Raw genomic sequence first — 19,852 nt, 5'->3', positions numbered from 1 at the left:
TTTTTGCTGTTTACAGTATAAAAACCCTGCACATTCGTACCGTATCGTGTCGTACATATACATCATTCATATAACAAACATACAAAACCATCATTGAATTTCAATCCAAGTGGCTACGGCTACCACCAAAGACTATCTATCATCAATATATGTACATATGCAATGGAGTGTGATGTTTGATCAACGTTAGCAATACTACAGATATACAGGGTGTCCCTAAAAGGGCTTAGCAACGCTCTACAACATATAGCTTATCTCAAAATAAGCCGATTTAGCTAAGCATGCACAGCTAAAAGTTTTTCCGTTTTGCCGCCATACCCTCTTTCCATTTTGAATTCGTTTTTCTTCCGTAACTTTAGAACGGATAGAGCGATATTGATAAAATTTGTGGTATGGTGACACGGTTTTTCACAAAAAACAACTCACATCAAACTTATAAGTAACAAGTGAAAACAAACAATTGATTGAGTTAATTTTTGAAATACCATGTATAGACAGTGTTTATTACTCTGCCACATTATACATACATATAGGTCACACATATATAACTGATATTCTCATAATATATATACTATACAATTTGCGCATAATTTACGCCCTCACGGGTAAACAGTGATGTTTACGAAAAAATGTTTCAACCAAACCTTGTTTATTTTTTTTATAAGGAACTTTTTTTAAATTTAAACATTTGTTCTATCTCTAACGGTTTAGAAGATGGGTTCTACGGACCCAAGACACAATTGACCTTTGTTGCTCATTTATTTAAATTTCAGTTTGATATCTCTTTTCGTTTTTGAGTAATCGTGATAACAGACGACAGACAACAGACAGACAGACAACCGGAAATGGGCTAATTAGGTGATTTTATTTTTACACCTATACCAAAATTTTGTCAAAGTATCAATATTTTAAGCGTTACAAACTTGGGACTAAACTTAGTATACCTTAGTACCTTTCATATATACATGGTATAAAAATTAGAACATCTTCGTAAAATGTGGATTTTTTAGTAGCTAAGACTCCTCAAACATTTACGCCTATGGAGATAAAGGATTTTAAGTATGGTTATTAGACGAAATTAAGTGTTAACTACAAGGAAGGTGATTCTCATAAACAATCGATTATCCTGATGGTTTACTCAAAATTTGAAATTTTAATCTTTGGTAGCAGCAATATTGAGACAAATATATTTCATTCAAAAATTATTCATTTTTGTGTGAACGCTTTTTGTATTTGATCGCCAATTTACGAGGGGAAAAAAGGACTCACACAAATATCATAAAGAAAGCGCCGATGTTAATAATTAGTGTTGTTTTTGTCTCAATCTTGCTGTTACCAAAGATTAAAATTGCAAATTCCATACTTAAAATTTTTTACCTCCATGGACGTAAAAATTTGGGAGTTTTAATTATCAAAAACTATTTGTTCAAAAGTTATGAAACAGAAACGATTTCAAAATTATAACTTCAAGAGCGTATAGTGCCAAAACGGAACAACTTTTACTAGGGCATGTTTATGTAAATCGACTTATTTTGGGTTAAGCTATATAAGGTAGAGCGTAGTAAAGACTTTTAGGAACACCCTGTAAAGAGATGATATACCTCTATGATGCATATGCGTCTAACTATATGGGTGCACATTGGATTGTAAAATGTATGTATTATTTACACAACATGTTCTAAGTTTAGTGTTACTTCACAAACCTTCTGTAAACTATAATTGACTATTCCAAACGATAAAAAACGTATTCGTTGCGTTAGTCGTCTCGATAGGGTTGATAAAATAACGGACATCAAAGGTTAGCGGACATCAAAGGTTTTTAGAACTGAAGAATGTTGGTCAGAAAAATATTATATATTTTGTTTGAATATTAACAAAAAATTTACCAAGGTATAGTGACGAATTAAAAATTTTATTTTTATATTAATTAGTTCAAATGCTTTTATACCGTAGATTTTGCAAAAATAAGACAAAAAAAAAACTTTTAACAAAAGAAAACCGACTTCAAAAGACAAACTTTCCCAAAACAAATTAATATGCACTAAAAAGTAAAAAAATAACGATTATATAATGTAGTTAAAATTATTGTTATTTTTAGAGTCGGTGTCAGCCAAAGAAGCAACTTCGACAGAACAGTTTGCTACATTAGCTTGGCTGACGCCGACTCCAAAAAGAACAATAATTTTAACTACATTATATTATCGTTATTTTTTTACTTTTTAGTGCCTATTAATTTGTTTTGGAATTTTTTTTTTTTTAATTTTTTAAAATGGTTTTCTTTCTGAAGTACACTAACTAATCTGAAGTACACTAACTAATTTCTAGAATTACCGAAACCGGTTAGCGTGATATTGAGTTATTTGTCCTCTTGTCGTGCATACATGCAAATTTAAGACTTTTATGGTTTTCTCATGGGTGCCGTTGTCAGAACTAGACCAAAATGAAAGGTGACCACACGAGAAGCACCAGCTTTCAACTGATAAAGAATCATCAAAATGGGTTCACCCAGTCGAAAGTTCTGAGGTAACACACATAAAAAAAATACAGTCGAATTGATAACCTCCTCCTTTTTTGTTTGAAGTCGGTTAAAAAAGACAAACTCCATTAAAGTGAATATAAAAAAAATTTATGAATTATTATAAAATTTTTATTGTTTGTGAGTCAGTTTTCAATTTACTTGATGAATTTTTATATTCTAAGAATTACTCACATATAACTGATCATTTTAAAACACCATTTGACCATATTTGCTTAGTAGACTAAGTGCTGTTGAAAGATTTGCTTACAGTACTTGATAAGGATTTTAATTGTAAAATATTCTTTCCATAAAGTTGATTTTAAAAATTCGAAAACCTGTCAGAATAGAGCTGCCTGCAAGACTAATTTTATCAGGCTTAGTTAAAGAAAAACACTGATGAGCGTAAATTTTATAACAGAAATATGATTATACACTTGTCAAAAGATTAAAAAGAATAGTAGTATTACAAAACAGAATTGTCAAAGTTGCTCTATTTGGACAGGACACGTCTTCAAGAAATATTGTCCTTTATATCGTTTTGAATTTCTCCAATATCTTTCATTTATTTCTTCCAAGATATCGAATGAATAATATTTAATATTTATGTATAATGTATATTGTAATTTAAGTAAATCTCTTTATATTATAAATGCGAAAAGCATGTTTGTTTGTTTGTTACGCTTTCACGCTATAACTAGCGAATGGTTTTTAATGAAACTGTACAGCAATATAGCTGATATATCAGAATAACACATGAGATATAATTTATAAAGATATATTAATAAAAAAATTAATTTAATTTGACATTACCATAAATTACAGATTTCTGTAAAAGTAGTCATTTGACATTAGCATAAATTGTAGATTTCTGTAAAAATAGTCAATATAAAATATTTCACTATCTTCTCTGATATACTCAATGAATAATTACTATTATACGTTTAAAAAAATAGAAAACCATACATATATTTTACCTGTGTAAAACAATCCTCACCATTATTTCGAGTGTTATAGAAAGGGGATAAGCGAGAGCAATCTTCATCAATCTTTACTTTTAAACCCAGCGAAGCGGGTGAGTATCACTCTAGTATCATATAATTTTTTGAAGAGAAAAGCATATATCTGTATGATCGCATGATTCAAAAATTAAATTGATTAGGTACTTATTCCGTCTAATGTAGGGCTGAGGGAGAGGGAATCAGCTTTGAAAAGGGCCTTTGCCTCCCTCTCCCCTATGTTTGTACTCCTGCGTCAGGTCCACAACTCGGATGCTAGCAACACTTCCAGCAAACATTGTGGAAGTATGCAGATTTTATAGTCGTATATTAAGACTAAAGCACCCCACCACACATTCAACTTGGTTTACAACATAATTAACAAACAAGTTGAATTTGTCTGTCACACACGTACCAACCAAGTTGACAACTTTAATATTAACATTAGTTACATATGTTACAAAATTTTCATAATTATAAGTTAATGTCTCCTCCAACACTCTCTATAGTGTTGATTAATTTAATTACTATATATGGAGTATAATATGTAGACTATTCTAATTGTCAAACTTCTATTTTCAATTGTTAAATGGTAGCTCACAGAAGTTTTATGAATCTTGTACAATGTTCAATATAATTCTGACGGATTTATAGTTTTTTTATGCATTCCCACGGAATTTTCTGGCATATTCTTCTTTTATAATGTCAGAATTTTCTAATACAGTTTCGAATCAAGGTTTTCGACATTCCAGAAAATAACGTACAATGATCCAAATAACGTCTTAATTTTTTAACCGATTACAAAAGTTTGATAACAGGCTGATAAATTTAATAAAAAGATTGAATTCCTAAAAATTTTTTAATGCGCCCTCTCCAACTTTCAACATAATTTTATATTAAAAATTGCAGAAAAATAAATAACCTGAAATATATTGAAATCAGTTTAAGCATATACTTGTTACAATAACAAAATAATTTTTAATTCTTTTAAGAAATGTAGTCATTAACTTGATAATAAGAAGTGAAAACAAACAATTGATTGAGTTAATTGTTGTAATACCATGTGTAGACAGTGTTGATGACCCAATCGTTTGTTTATTTACGTCATGTAAATAAAGAAAGATATCATCCACTCTTAGATAGCTACACACATGTTACTAATATTCCCATATAATACATACTAAAATATGTGCACATGGTTTGCGCCCTCGCGGGTAAACAGTGATGTTTACGAAAAAATGTTTCAAACAAAAGTTGTTTATTTTTTTTATTAGGAACATTTCTTACACTTTAACTTTTGTTCTATCTCTAACAGTTTACAAGACCCAATTGACCTATGTTGCTCATTTACGAACTCAACCTTACTTTTTACGTCCTAAGAACGCTATAAAAATTTCAAATTGGTATATTTTCTCGTTTTTGAGTTATCGTGTTGATAGAGGGACAGACAATCGAAAATGGGCTATTTAGGTGATTTCATTAACACCTCAATTTTTTTGGTAGCATCAATATTTTCAAGCGTTACAAACTTGGGACTAAACTTAATATACCTTGTATATATTTCATATAAAGTTGTCAACCTAGTCACAGACGCATCAACATGATTATCAATATAAAGTCTCTCGCATAAAAAATCAAAACTCTTTGATTTTATTCAACATAGTTGGCAACATCAAATATCAATCATCAACCTTTCCACACACTTTCCACTTGCTTGTCAATATTACATATTGTCAACTAACTTGAATGTGCGCTTAACCAGATGTGGTGTTTGAAGACAACTTTTATGTTTTAATTATCGTACTTTATCTATAAAACTTATGTACAGTACTTGCTTATACATACTGTACATCGACAACGTTTGGATTGTTGGTTTGTTTGTAGTAAGTCTTCGTCATAAATATCACATATTGATGGTGTTTGATGAAAAACGGCCACACAAACACACACACATACACACACACACACACACACACACACACACACATTGGAATCAAAATGTGTCCTCATCTTCAACAACAACAGCATCAATATATCTACAAATAATATTAACATTCGATACATTTCTAGGTTTGCTTTTACGACCATACGAGATGAGAGTAGATGAAATGTGATGTGTTGAGTGTTGTGCGTACATTTGAAGTGATTATTTTTTGTGTGATTTTTAGCACTTCACACAAAATAATGTACATCTATTATCATCTGTTAGTGAGTTACTTTCCAATATATTCGTATAATACGTGTGTTTTATACAATGTATTTAATTATAAATTTCCAGTAGTGTCCGACCAAAACTGGAATTACTACCGAAACCGAAACCGAATCTTCGGTATCTGTCTCAGTTTCGGGTGAAACCGAAACTGAAACTTTTTCAAATAAAAAACAATAATTGAAGTATCTAGTATCTGAAAAATAAATATTTAATTATTTTATATTACTGCTATAAGAACGAAATATTATTCTTCGACTATACTAATTAACTTTAGTATTCTTAGTTAAAAAATCAGATATTGTTTACAAACTGTGTTATCTCAAAGTTAAAATCAACAAACAAGTATCTGAAGATCACACACAATTAAATCACAGCGATAACAGGCAGTTGTTTCAATGTTTGGGTGGTTAAAATTAATAAAACCAAATCCAAGAACGTATACACAACACAACACATAAAGTCACAACAAAATTATATCGGACTGGCCGGCAAACTCAGCAGACACGAACTCTCTCAAAGTTAGCCGACCGACGCACGATAATTCACAAACGCAGTTTCGGTGTTTGCAAGTTCGGCAGATTTTCCGCCAAAACCGAAACTGATGCCGAAACTAGATTTCTTGGCCGAAATTGACCAAAACCGAGATCGAAACCGAACCTTTGGTCGGACACTAATTTCCGGTAATAAATTGGTTCTTCGAAAATATTATTAACCCGCAATTAAAAGAGATATTTTATCGTTACCGTGTAAATGAATCAAACCTTCTTGAGGAAAATGTGCTATTTCACGAACTTTTACAAAACCCTTTAAAAACATAGTTCCTGTATGTTATACCGTACGAACCGAGCATTTTTCCAGGATAAAAATTATGTCATTTTCTGACCCCTAAACTACCACTTCCCATGTAAAAAATCATGTCGATTCTTTGCTCTATGAAAAACAAATCTATCCCACGGAAACTATAAATTTTACAGTGATATAGTAGCCTATGTGCTATTCCAGACTATAATCTGTCTCTGTGTCAAATTTCAGCCAGATCCGTTCAGCCGTTCTGCCGTGATTGAATAACAAACATCCATCCATCTATCCATTCAAAATTTCACGATTGTAATACAGATGAAAAATTCCATTTACTAAAAGTAATATAAATACATTCTTGCCTTATCATTCTTGTCATCCTTTGATTCTCTCTAATCGGAATTCCGTTCAGACAAAGCACTCTTGCTGTTCTTAAACAAATCCACAATTGATTTCAGGAGTAGTGGCTGGAGATGGGTCAACCCACTGTTTAGTATAATAACTGATCCTATAGTCTAAGAGTGGTATCATAACTGTTCCTATAGTCTTACTCTAGGACAGTCACCCTAACCTAACCTAAACTGATAAAATTGCATGTTCTGGTACTCAATTTTTAAAATGATATTTTTATTTTCGAAAATTTACTCAAAGTAACTAGGAAAAATTTTTAACAAAATTTTTTTGGTATTGACTTTTCATGTATATTTTACAGTTGAAAATGGTTTTTCTAAACTATAATTTCAAAAGGCAGTGACGTCATCACAACGTTCGAGTAACGCCTTCCAAAAAAATGTGTATTTAGCGTTATTTCGACTCACAGCCTCAACGGGTGTAAATACGTCACTATCAATAACAAGTCGTTCTTTTTATTCAAAAATAGAACTAATTTTTATTCATAATTAATAATTAAATGAAATGAAATTGATGAAATTTATGTGGTTATGGAAACAAATTTGAATATGTTGGATACAGAACACGTTTTGTCTGAAATGGAAATGGAGGTCTGCTCTTCCACATATGATATACGTATATCCTATTTAACGAAATAAAGTACATAACCGGGACCAAAGAATATAGAATACCTAATAGAACAACATTTGCATATATGTATCTGAACTCACCATTTCGGTAGTTTGAATTACTCCTCCAGAAGGCTTAAGCGTTACATATCTATAACGACAAGATATTCATAGGTTTGTAATTAAGTGTTCAGTATTCTTTGCCGGGAGATTCAAATTGGTACTTGTGTGGAGACATTTTAAAAGGTTCTTAATTTAGTGAAAAAATTTCTTTCTAACTCAAGTCTTTTTAACTAAAAAAATACCGGTCATCCAAGTACTACCTACTTAATAAAGTTCATATAAGACACATAATATGTATATGAAAATGTATCTTTTGATTGTTGAACCGTATCGATAAAAAAGTATGTATGTTTGTGGTTATTTTTCTTCTTTTCGCCTTTATCTATTTTTAGAATTAAATAAAAACAAATCAAGAAAATACCCTTACCTATGTGGCATAATGACATGGGAACGCGCCATATTGAAATAAGTATACATATTGGTATAGGAGCTCACAACGGTTTCGAGAGAGAATTTTATTATGGTTGATTTTATGATATGTTGTTCTTCTTGCTCTTTCAGTTAAAGCTTGGGCCATCTGGCTGGCGGTAGTGGTTGCGTTTAGTACTGCGCAGCCTAACTGTAAAGGTAATAATCCTAAATTTTAAAATTATTTTATTTTGTCTGTAATTTTAATACTATGTTATTTAAGTATACAAAAACCTAAAATTAATTTGCCAGACGTAAATTAGGTTGCTAAACCTTGAATAAAAGCGAAAAAGTCATGAAAATATTGAAAAAGTTAAGAAAAATATTGCAATGCTAATGACATTAGTATTATACATATATCAATAGTATATTATGCATAATGACATTAGTATTATTATTTTTATATTATTTTAGTGATTACTAGCTTTGAGTTCGAATCCAGCAGCAGTCAGTTTTTTTTTAATATTATTATTATTATTATCTTAAGTAATTCCATTGCATTTGTTTTTAAATTTATTTAATTTTAGGTTTTTGTATACTTAAATAACATAATATTAAAATTACAGACTTACTAAAATACTTTTAAAATTTAGGATTATTACCTGTACATTAAGGCTTTGCAGTACTAAACGTAACCAATACCGCCTACTAGATAGTCCAAGCTCTAACTTGAAAAACAAGAAGAACAACATATCATAAAATCAGCCATAATAAAATTCTTGTCTTGCCGATGTCGCGAGCTCCTGTATCATTTAGACAGATATATAATCAAATGACGTAAAAAGGAAATTAAAACTAAATCAGATATAACACATACTCTCGCTGTTGTTGGTTATGTAAGAAGATTCTGAATCTATACTTTCTTATTAGTTACCTTCATTTTTTAGTCGTCATGGTATTCATAGTTGATCTGGGGTCAAAGGTTACAAAAATGGGTGATTTTCAGCAAAACGGTAAGTTTTATCATAAAATTAGCTCACACAAAAATTGTAGATTAGATAATTATGTATAATAGTGACTTAATACTTTTTCTTTCTAAGAGCCATCGTTTCTAAGATTCAAAAAGTTGTATTCGGGGAGAGTTGTAATCGATAAATATGTATAAGTTACGTATGTACATCACTGAAGATCTAATACAGTAGAATCTCGATAAGTTAAAGTCCAAGGGAAACACAAAATATTTTAAGTTATAGAGGTTTTAAGTTATCAAGTGTCTATGTTAGGTTAAGGTTAATATAGAGGTATGTACATGTTTCTATGTACCCTAGTTAATATAGAGGTATGTTCATGTTTCTATGTAGTTACTGAGGGCCTATACAGAGATTATTTATTTAAGTTATAGAGGTTGCGTCTTTTAAGTTATAGAGGTTTTGGGCTCTGATGGGAAGGGAACATAGTATTTTTTGAAGTAACAGAGGTTTTTATGTTACCGAGGTTTAAGTTATCGAGATTCTACTGTACAAGTAAAAATATTTTTCTATCGGTCAATGTAACTTACATATATACAATTTTTACTTACATATATCCGTTGGGTGCGTAATCATGATAGGGACAATCAAATCGACGCCATCGTTTGCAGTGGATAATTTTGGCGTAAAGGTGGCTGCTATGACTAATTTAGTTCTTTATGTAAATGGTATAGTAAATGTGCAGTTAAAATTATTGAAATATAGCAATTAATTAAACTTGTTGCATTAGAAATTGTGAAAATAGGATACGAAATTGTATAAATAATATTTTTTATGTATAAATTCACATAACTTAGCCATAGAGTTATATGTCCATCTATAAAATCATATGACGGTTACAACTATTATAACTTTTTGAATTGTTGATTTATTGAAAATATTGATTTATTTTTTATATTTAATTATCTGATCTACAATTGTTGTCTGAACTAGTTTTATAATAATGCTTACTGTTTTGCTGAAAATCGCGAAAAACCCGTTTTTGTAACTTTTGACGCCCAGTAAATTTTTTTCCACATCTCGCATTGATGAGGACGTGTTAGATTTCATTTAAGAAGGTGTTTTGATCAATTCTACCAAATTTCAGCCGGGTGCGAATTTTTGTACCCTCGAATGTTTAAATTGATCGGATCAAGTATACTGTTGATACTATGTACTCCAGTGCAGTTAAGGACTGACCCAAAAGTTTGTGACTTTATCTGCATACCCATTTATTCCAATGAACACGCTACGATTGATAGTAAAAAAGTTAGCCGTGTTCAAAGCAAAAAAATTTTACGCACGACTTTGGGCATGGATTAGTCGGCGAAAATCTAATTTAAGTGATAGACAAATCCAAGTACTCGTAATTCAATCCATTTCAAAAACGTTGCATTAATCAACAGCAGCGAAGCACTATTAAAAAACTATTTGCAAAAAATTACAAAAACTCAAGGAAAAGTTTTTGAATTTGTACACGAATAACTTTTTTTCTACCAATTGCAGCGGGTACTTTGACATCAATCGGTTTGAAGATAAAACGCAGATAAGTTCAACGACTCCAAAAGTTTTTATTTTAATGAAAACTACGTAAGATATGGGGCAAAATGCAAAAAAGTCATTTTCCAAGTTGGCGATGGAAGGGTTTATTTCGCGAATAGGCAAAATCAGACTTAAAGTCTCCAAACAAACTTTTATTGAATGAATGAATAAAAAAATATAGTGTAACCCCTCTTCGATTTTCGAACGTACACTGGACTAATAGGGATTGTGATGGATGACGACTATGTGATGATATTTGACGAAAAAAATTCCAAACAAAGTGATGGTAATGGTGCCAGCTTTATTAGTTTTGCAATATAAGTGTTTTTATTTTTATTTATTTACTTTTTTGAACTAAATTAACTTTTATAATGTCTACATGAAATGTATCTTGTTTATTAGTGGATATAAAATCGATGCCATTTTATAGTTTCCCAAAAAGTGTATTAGATACTGTGGATTAACCCTCTAATGACAAAAATGGATAAACATAGTACAATACTACGTGTAAGTAAAATATTGAAGAAAAAATAACGAGAGGTGTCGTAGAACACCCGGTTGGAACTATGTTCCTATCTTATCTTAGTTTATTATAAATGTAGCGCTTACTTTTTTACTGAGATTAGCTTTGATTTTTTTGCTGGTTTGAATGATTGATTCTGCACATGTTCAATTTTGTAAGATCATTTTGTGCTTTTTTCTTCTGTCTATTTTTTAAAATATTCAGTGTGACTTGTAGTCGATTTGCTATAAAAAAAACACAATTCCAAAAAAATGAAAAATATACCACAATATAAAAGTTATTTTAAAGTACAAATAACTGTATTAGTAATTAATTATAAATATTAGTTTTGTGGTATGCCACCTTGCTGGTTTAGTGAAATTAGTTTATTGTAAATAATTTTTTGCTCTCACGACACTGTTTGCATATTTTTGCATTGGTAATTCTGAAAATTTAAAGTATTAATTTAAGAATTCAAATGCTTGTTTTATTATTTAAAGAATTAAATATTAACGCTACTTTAACTCTATACTTTATAAATTAATTGTAATATTAATTTAAAAAAGACACACTTCTGATTTGGTGGTCAACCCAATATGTTCGTACATTTGGCTTGATCAAGATATTTATTATGACATAACATACAACTTCCTTGTTCTTACTTTAAATTATCTCTATTACGTTTAACTTCTTCTGATAACTCACAACTCATTTTTTTCAATGAAAAACATAAACCTTGGACAAAAAATATAAATTGACAGATTGTAAATTATTTTCAAAATATTCTAAAGATAATATAAAAAAGTTTTAGATTCCTAGGTAAGCATCGTCGGATTTTGAGGTCGGTTTAAATTGTTGCACAATTTTTTGGTTTTACCTCCCAACCTGCAAACAAATTATAACGTGCGAAAAGAAACAAAGTTCCAAAAGCTTGCATTAACATCGTATCATTTTTCGTATAATCAATATGATAGGTAGTGATATTGGAAGATTTCAGACAGGTTTTAAAAATTTATAAAATAAATAATATAAAAAATGGTGGAGAACAAAATTTTTTAAATTGTTTCTGTAAAATTTCGTTTATCAAATGAAATTAAAAACATTATTTGCTGTCTTCAATATTATATAATAACTATATAGAGTGGATCATTTTAATCTATAACGGCTTGTAGCTCGTTTTGTTGTTCCAATAAACAAAATAACTGAAACAAGAACAGAGTTGATGGGGTTAGTATGGAAGTTACAGCCTTTTTAAAACACGCCTATTTGCTGCAAAATTTCTAATAAATATCGTTTATCTCGAAAACCTTAACGATTAAGAGGGGTCACTTTATTATAAAAGATACTCAGAATTATTGACCTAAGCAAGTCATGTAAAAATAAATAGGGCATTCCATTTGAAATAAAGATTTTAGGGTCAACTTCAGGAATAGCCGGAAGTGTTACAAATCTGAAAATTTTAGGCGGATTTATCCCAAGCAGTTATGGTGGAATACCACTTTTCAGATTTCTATTATGTCTGGTTCTCCAGAAACTTCTAATGGGCAGTCACCGTCGGACACCCTGTATAGAACAAAAACTCTGTAACAGTTCGTTGAAGTGAATATGTTAAAACAATTCAATTCATAAAAAAAAAAAAAAAAATTTATAAGCTGAGCCTCTTTCTACGCAGACTTGTCACACATTGTTGTATCTCATTAAGTTGAGTGTTCCAAATCCGAGGACCGCGTTTTGTCAATTGATTCTTGTTCAGAAAAGCTTAAAGATTAGTAATCCGGATGTTACCAGAATCCCTATTGATCCAATTTTTGTGTATCCCTCCCCCTCCTCAGAAACAGTTAAATGTCAATTTTTATAAGTCAAATAAGGCTATTCGAGGTTTTTTGGATAAAAATATTTGATTTGGATAAAGTTCACCGCTTTTCAATTATTAACAGTTAAATGTTTGGAAAAACTCCATAAAGGTTATTTTCAAAGCTGAAAATTAATGCAAATAAATTAAATTTTTGAGCTTTTTAAAACCTTAAAATCATCTTTGAACAGCTTTTATAAAGTTCTGTAGAGTAATTAAAAATTGTTTAATTGTTAAAAATAGATTACTTGTAGTGACAATATCCATGTTTTTGTTCAAACAAAACACGGTAAAAAAATACTTAACCATAATGAAACTCAAATAATAAGTATTACCTGTATCCAAAAAAATTAACTATTCCATATTATAACACTTTTAAGAATTCATAATATTTTTTAACATTTAAACAGTTATTAACATTAATTAAACACATTTTGTTTGCTTAAAATCCACTTTATTTAAGATTTTGTCAATCAAAATATTTTGTTTACGTACATTTCGACTTGTTAGTCATCTTCAGAACAATGGAATTTTAAACGAACAGCGTACCTGTATTTATACTAACTTACTTTTTAACGGTTTTTTGAAAACGAAATTTTTTTATCTATTTATTTTTATTTTACTATGTGTAATTTTAAGTAATTTTTATCAATCGAAAACTGCTTTCATCTCTTTTAACGAATAATTTTTAACGATTTTGGATCATACAATTGTTTGTATTCATATTTTTTCAACAATTCTACAGGTTTCTTTGTCACCTGATTATTATATAATTTCAATTTTTATTTTTAGTATAAATATAAATACGTTGTTTGTTTAAAATTTTATTCTTCTGAAGATGACTGACAAGTCGAAATGTACATAAACAATTTGATTGACAAAATCTTAAATAAAGTGGATTAACGCTCTCAAACTTAAATTAAATTTAAAAAAAGTTTTTAACAGTTAAAATTTGAGGCTTTAGAATAAAACAGTCTGTAATTACCCTTCAGAATTTTAATGTTCAAAGATAATTTTAAGACTTTTGAAAACTAAAAAATTAATTAATTTGTTTGCATTTTCAGCTTTGAAAATAACCTTTCTGGAATTTTTCAAACATTAAACTGTTAATAACTCAAAATCGAAAAAATCTCAAAGAGGCTTTTTGACGTAAAATTACCCAAAAAAAACTCGGATAGCTTTTATTGTTTCAATGGTCATTTAACTAGTTTTGGGGAGAGGTAGGAATACACAAAAATTGGACCAATGGGGTTTCTAGCAACATCCAGAATAGTAATCTGTAAGCTTTTCTGTACAAGAATATATTGGCAAAATGAGCTCCTCGAGTTTTGTACACTCAACTTTATCTAGCCACTACTCTATTAAACAAATTTCAAATCAAATGACTTAGTTTGTAACTATATATCAAAATGCGTTTGAAGTGTTTCCCAAAGTTTTCTATTGAAACAATTATTGAACTGCAATAGATAGGTAACAGAAAAATATAAATCTTATCAAAATATAAAGATACATTGAGCTATTTACAGCTTTCTGATAAGAATAATTCGTACAATATGAATTATCTTCATCTAAATGAATGTGTGTTTCAATTGGAGTTCACGTATTTTTTCATTCCAACATACTGAATATTTTTAATAATTCGTTTTCTTATTATTCTTGGTCAATAAATATTTCATTTTTTTAGCTAGGTAATTACTATATTTAGTATCTTGGTTTATTAATTAAAAAATAATCTACATAGAGGGCAATTATTGTCATCGAACCATCCTCATCCTCATCTTGACAAAAAAAAGTCCAAACTGGCTTTTCTATATTTTAGCCCATTCAAAATCGTCTCAAGCCTTTCGTACCAAACTCACGAAAACGGCTCGAGGCCATAAATTTTTTTATTCAATTTTATCACTTTATACAATCAAGATATTTGTACAGTGTATTTGTAAATTAATAAACCTGTAAAATGTTAAGTTGTTCCCTCACAAAAATTTCAAAAATAAATGAGCGTTTGTTTACACATCACCATGTCACCTTTATACTCTAAACTACTGAACCAATTTTGATGAAATTTGCACAACTTCAAATTAAATTAAACGCCAGTATACATTTTACATTAAACAAATTTTAGGTTCTCTGCTTAAATAACAAATTCATGCTTTGGTTTTTTTTTTTCGCGAAAGCGTTGATAATAGCATCGGCTTCCAGATTTTTAGGAAAGAAAGCCTGAATAATCTGTCCCATTGAAGCACCCAACCAATATTTTACCTCGTGAATTGTAGAAAACGATCTCTCTGCGGTAGCTACGCTGGCCGGAAGAGTTACGCTACTAATCTTGATCGCATACTTCAATAAGATAAGCTGCCGATTCTGGTATGGCGGAATTATTTTCACATCCTTTTTTCCATTTGATCATCCAGATTCAGTATTCATTTATAATATTTGATTCATTATCATTAATGAATCGCCGGTACACCTGAATAACTTTTTTCACTGCCTGGTTATCGATATTCAAGTACTTGATACCAGTACTTTGGTTCATTGATAACGGAATCTAATATAGCGGTATGTAAATTACCGAAAATACTCTTCTACCGATTTCGCTAGGATTTTTGAAATCTACATGCTTTGAAACGAATTTTTAAGCAACAAAAAATGTTCCGCCCAAAAATTATCAGATAGGGGTTTAGTATGAAATTAGGAATCACAGACTAACTATATAAAGTGATTGTTTTTTTAAGTTGTATTGTTTTTATTAAATTTTTTTTTTAATTTTATTAAATCATAAGCCTATTCAGATGATGGGATAAGCCTATTCAGATGATGCCCAGTATGCCTATATGGGTGGATCCGCCACTGATTTAATCTTTCAGGAATGTGTTTCGGGAATTCTTCAGGGCAGCGTTATGAAGAAAATATAGGTTAGTATGTGCAGAGGTAAAATATATGCAAGCATATCTTTGTTAGGTGAATGAATAGCGGGCAGCATTAGCTATTTATAAATTTAACATTTGTGCCTGTAAGAGTTTATGTGACATATTATATTTTAGATACAACTTGATTTCAATTTGTACGAGTAAGCAAGGATTGAGTTTGTTGAATAATTCTCTAAATAGTGTATAACGTAGAGATAAAATTCTATAATCTGATTTTATATACATCCGCATATGATAAACAAGCAACCATATACATATATTTAAAGCTATACCAATCGCACACATACCAAATATAAATTGTGCAATGCCAAACCACTAAACCGGAAATGATAGAATTTAAATCGAATTATACAATAAATCCATTCTATACAAACAAATTTATATTCAAAGATTAAATAGAAAATGACATGAAACAATAATTATTATGAAACTCTATCATTTTATACATACATTTGCAAATTACAAAATATGTATAATATTCTGTCTAAGCCCGTTCGTGTCTTCTATAGTGAGCTGTAGTCTTTGTTTGTGTACACGGAGAAACTTTTATATGTATAAACACAAATTCTACTTCGGCAGATACAGCAATAGACCAGATATATTAACATAATTTTACTCAAAAAAAAGTAAATTTTTTAAGTATACATTTTTCATTTAGAGAAAACGAATGAAAAAAAAAAAAACGGATTTTCACCATTTTCTCGGAAATTTTGAGGTGATGTTAAAAATGACTAATATAAATTTTTAGATTTTGGCGTGATCTAGAACTTTTGTATAAAACACATTTCATTTTGAGAGCAACTTTAGTCAGAAAACACAATTATACAAATTCTTACAACCACTTTTACACCTTATTTTATATTCCATATAACCTCCTTCATCATTTCCAATCGTTAAACTGCTGTTTACAATTTATTTTTCAAAAATTTGAAGACAACTGGACTACATGTAAAAAATCGGAAATTTTCCTTCGAACACAATGTACTAAATTTTTCAAAATTAATAATAAGGGATCACATAGAAAATGGCGGCCAAAGTTAGTCAAAAACGGTTTATTTAGTTTTTTAAAAAATTGGCTTTGTTTCAAAAAAGTTTCGTACAAAAAAATGTGTAGCAATTTATTTGGATGGAATGGAACGATTTAGCCCAATCCGATGTCAAAAAATTGTTAAATAAATAGTTTATTATTTTTAAACGCCGATTCCTCTGTGTAAAAAATATATTTTCAAACGAAATTTGATAGAATTTCGCTCTTAGTAATCCAAAAAAGAGCGTTTTTGCAAATTTGAAAAATATTAAAAATTTTTAACAAAAATCACTTTTTCGGAAAATGGCTCATATACCCGTGTTTTTTATTTTATAAACGTTTCGGTGAATTTTCTGAAATAGTTGCCACAATAACTTGGGGTATTGGGCGCGTGATTAATTGATCGGTATGATGAATCATACCGATTATCAGTGGCTCGGTTTGCTTGTCACTAATACTGTTATTAACACATTTTTCTATTTTTATATCTGTCTCTGCATCATTTGGCCCGTTTATTTCACCATCGAGAAGACAATCGGCGTATCTTTAATATTTGACCAATTTTCGTGTCTCAAGCATTTCAATCGGGACTTTTTTCACCTCACAAGTTTTGGTTCTGTGTATGCTTCCACATCCAATTATAAAACTATTGTTTTATAATTTCTCCAGGGATCATTTGAGCAGAGCTATAATGTAGGGGTAGATAATAGGTGCCATCAATTTTGCACCCCTATTGTTCTGGGTAAAGTGTGTTTCCAATTTGAATTTTTATACGTTTTAGACACACAATGTATGATGTTCATGATTAAAAAACAATAATTTAAAAAATATAAATTTTAACGTGACGTTCTCTTACTAATTACTGTCGTAATTAAGTATGGCCCTCCAAATAATTTGTGATGTATAAGTCGCCATGTTACTCTAACCGATCTGTTTTTTAATGTTAATTTGAAATCAATGTAAAGATTGTTAAAAACAATTATCAACACAATAAACCAAAAAAATAATAATTTTTTAATTATGGTAGAGTAGTATGAGATACTTAATGATGGCGTTTTTTGTGTGTATTATTAGGTGCATTGTTACACATCTATTTTTTCTATAAAAAACAAATGTTTTTGGTATTATACTTTTGAAAATATTATATTCGTTCATCGTTCATACACACTGTGATTATGAACATTTTAATAATTGATATTAAAAAAAATTATATATATAAAATTGATCATTTTGAAAGCGACTAAAGATATCAAAATTTACTCTACTTTTATATATACTGGGTGTTCCAAACCACCCGTCCAGGCTGATTATTCTAAATAGTTTTCAAAAAAAATTGAAACGAAAAAACACGTATCAAATATTTTTTGAAACTCTATCTAACCATACCAAAAACACCCTCCACCCTCAACCCCTGTTAGGGGTAGGGGGTGTAACTTGAAAAAATCAAATGGTAACCCCTATTTTTTTCTGCAGATTTGAATTCTTCAGAAGAAAAGACAAACATTTTGTCTAAGAAATTTTTCCCGATTTTCGGTAGATCACGCTACAATCGACAAAAATCGTTCTTTTAGAATTGGCATTAGAATTGCAGTTCAAGTGAAGGCGAGAAAAGTTTTTTGAGTCGAGAATAGTTATTTTCAATTTTGTTTTTGTTTTTTTGAAGAAAAGACTATTCTGTTTTGTTTTTCATATTTTATTATGATTTAGAAAAATTATTTTTGTAAAAATGTTTTTTTTATTTTGGAAAGTCTGAAAAAAAATTAAATCTAAAATGATTCATATCTAATTCTTTCTAAGAGCTTTATTTAGTATCCTCCCAATTGTCTAGTGGTTTACCTCAATTACCGCAATTCGACATTTTCGCTTCTCTTTTATTTTCGTTGAATTTCTAACTTTTGTGTTGCTTTTGTTTTGTTTTTGTTTTGGTTCTGTGTGTTTGTGTTTTTATTTTTTTTTACTTTTTCGTTTTGATTTTTGTCATTGAACGGCGCAATTCTTATGCCAAATCTAAAAGAACGATTTTTGTCGATTGTAGCGCGATCTACCGAAAATCGGGAAAAATTTCTTAGACAAAATGTTCGTCTTTTCTTCTGAAGAATCCAAATCTGCAGAAAAAAATAGGGGTTTCCATTTGATTTTTTCAAGTTACACCCCCTACCCCTAACAGGGGTTGAGGGTGGAGGGTGTTTTTGGTATGGTTAGATAGAGTTTCAAAAAATATTTGATACGTGTTTTTTCGTTTCAATTTTTTTTAAAAACTATTCAGAATAATCAGCCTGGACGGGTGGTTTGGAACACCCAGTATATGATGTGGTTCACTCTACATTTTTTTTAATATCGTACAGCTTCATTTCTTGACGCAAGCAAAGCGTTCGATAAAGTACTGGGTTTTAAAAAATTCTTGAAATATTGAATTTACGGAGTAACTACTTTAGTTATAAATATTAGTTTTGTAGTATGCTACCTTGCAGATATAGTATAATTAATTAACTGTTATTTTTTATTTTTCTCTCTCGATACTTTTTGCATTTCTGTGCATTGGTAATTGTGAAAATTTAAAGTATTCATTTAAGAAGTCAAATACTTGTTTTATTGTAACTACTTTAACTTTATACTTTAACAAATCATACGTTGCGATAAAGAACCTAGTACTATCATAATGCAGAAAATCTCATTATTATTTTTTTTTGTTGCCTCTGAATAATTCCTTTTGCTTGGAAATTGCTTTTTTCTTTTATTTTGATCGGCCTATTCTGAAACACTCCCTTTAACTGGGTTCGGAAGTCTACACACAAATACATGTCACCTATCAAAAAGTTTATTCAGTGGTTTGATAGCATGGATATTCTTTTACAATCTAACAGCTTAATATCGTTAGGATTATAAATTGACAGTTGAGCATTGTTAATTTATAAATCTGTGAAAATAAAAACGTTAGATTGCAAATATCATTAACCATTCACAATATATCTTTGTTATAAA

This window comes from Chrysoperla carnea, chromosome 5 (genome assembly GCF_905475395.1).
Source record: "Chrysoperla carnea chromosome 5, inChrCarn1.1, whole genome shotgun sequence".
NCBI classification, from domain to species: Eukaryota; Metazoa; Arthropoda; class Insecta; order Neuroptera; family Chrysopidae; genus Chrysoperla; species Chrysoperla carnea.
The sequence above is the reverse complement of the archived record's forward strand: the minus strand, read 5'-3'. Positions refer to the sequence as shown.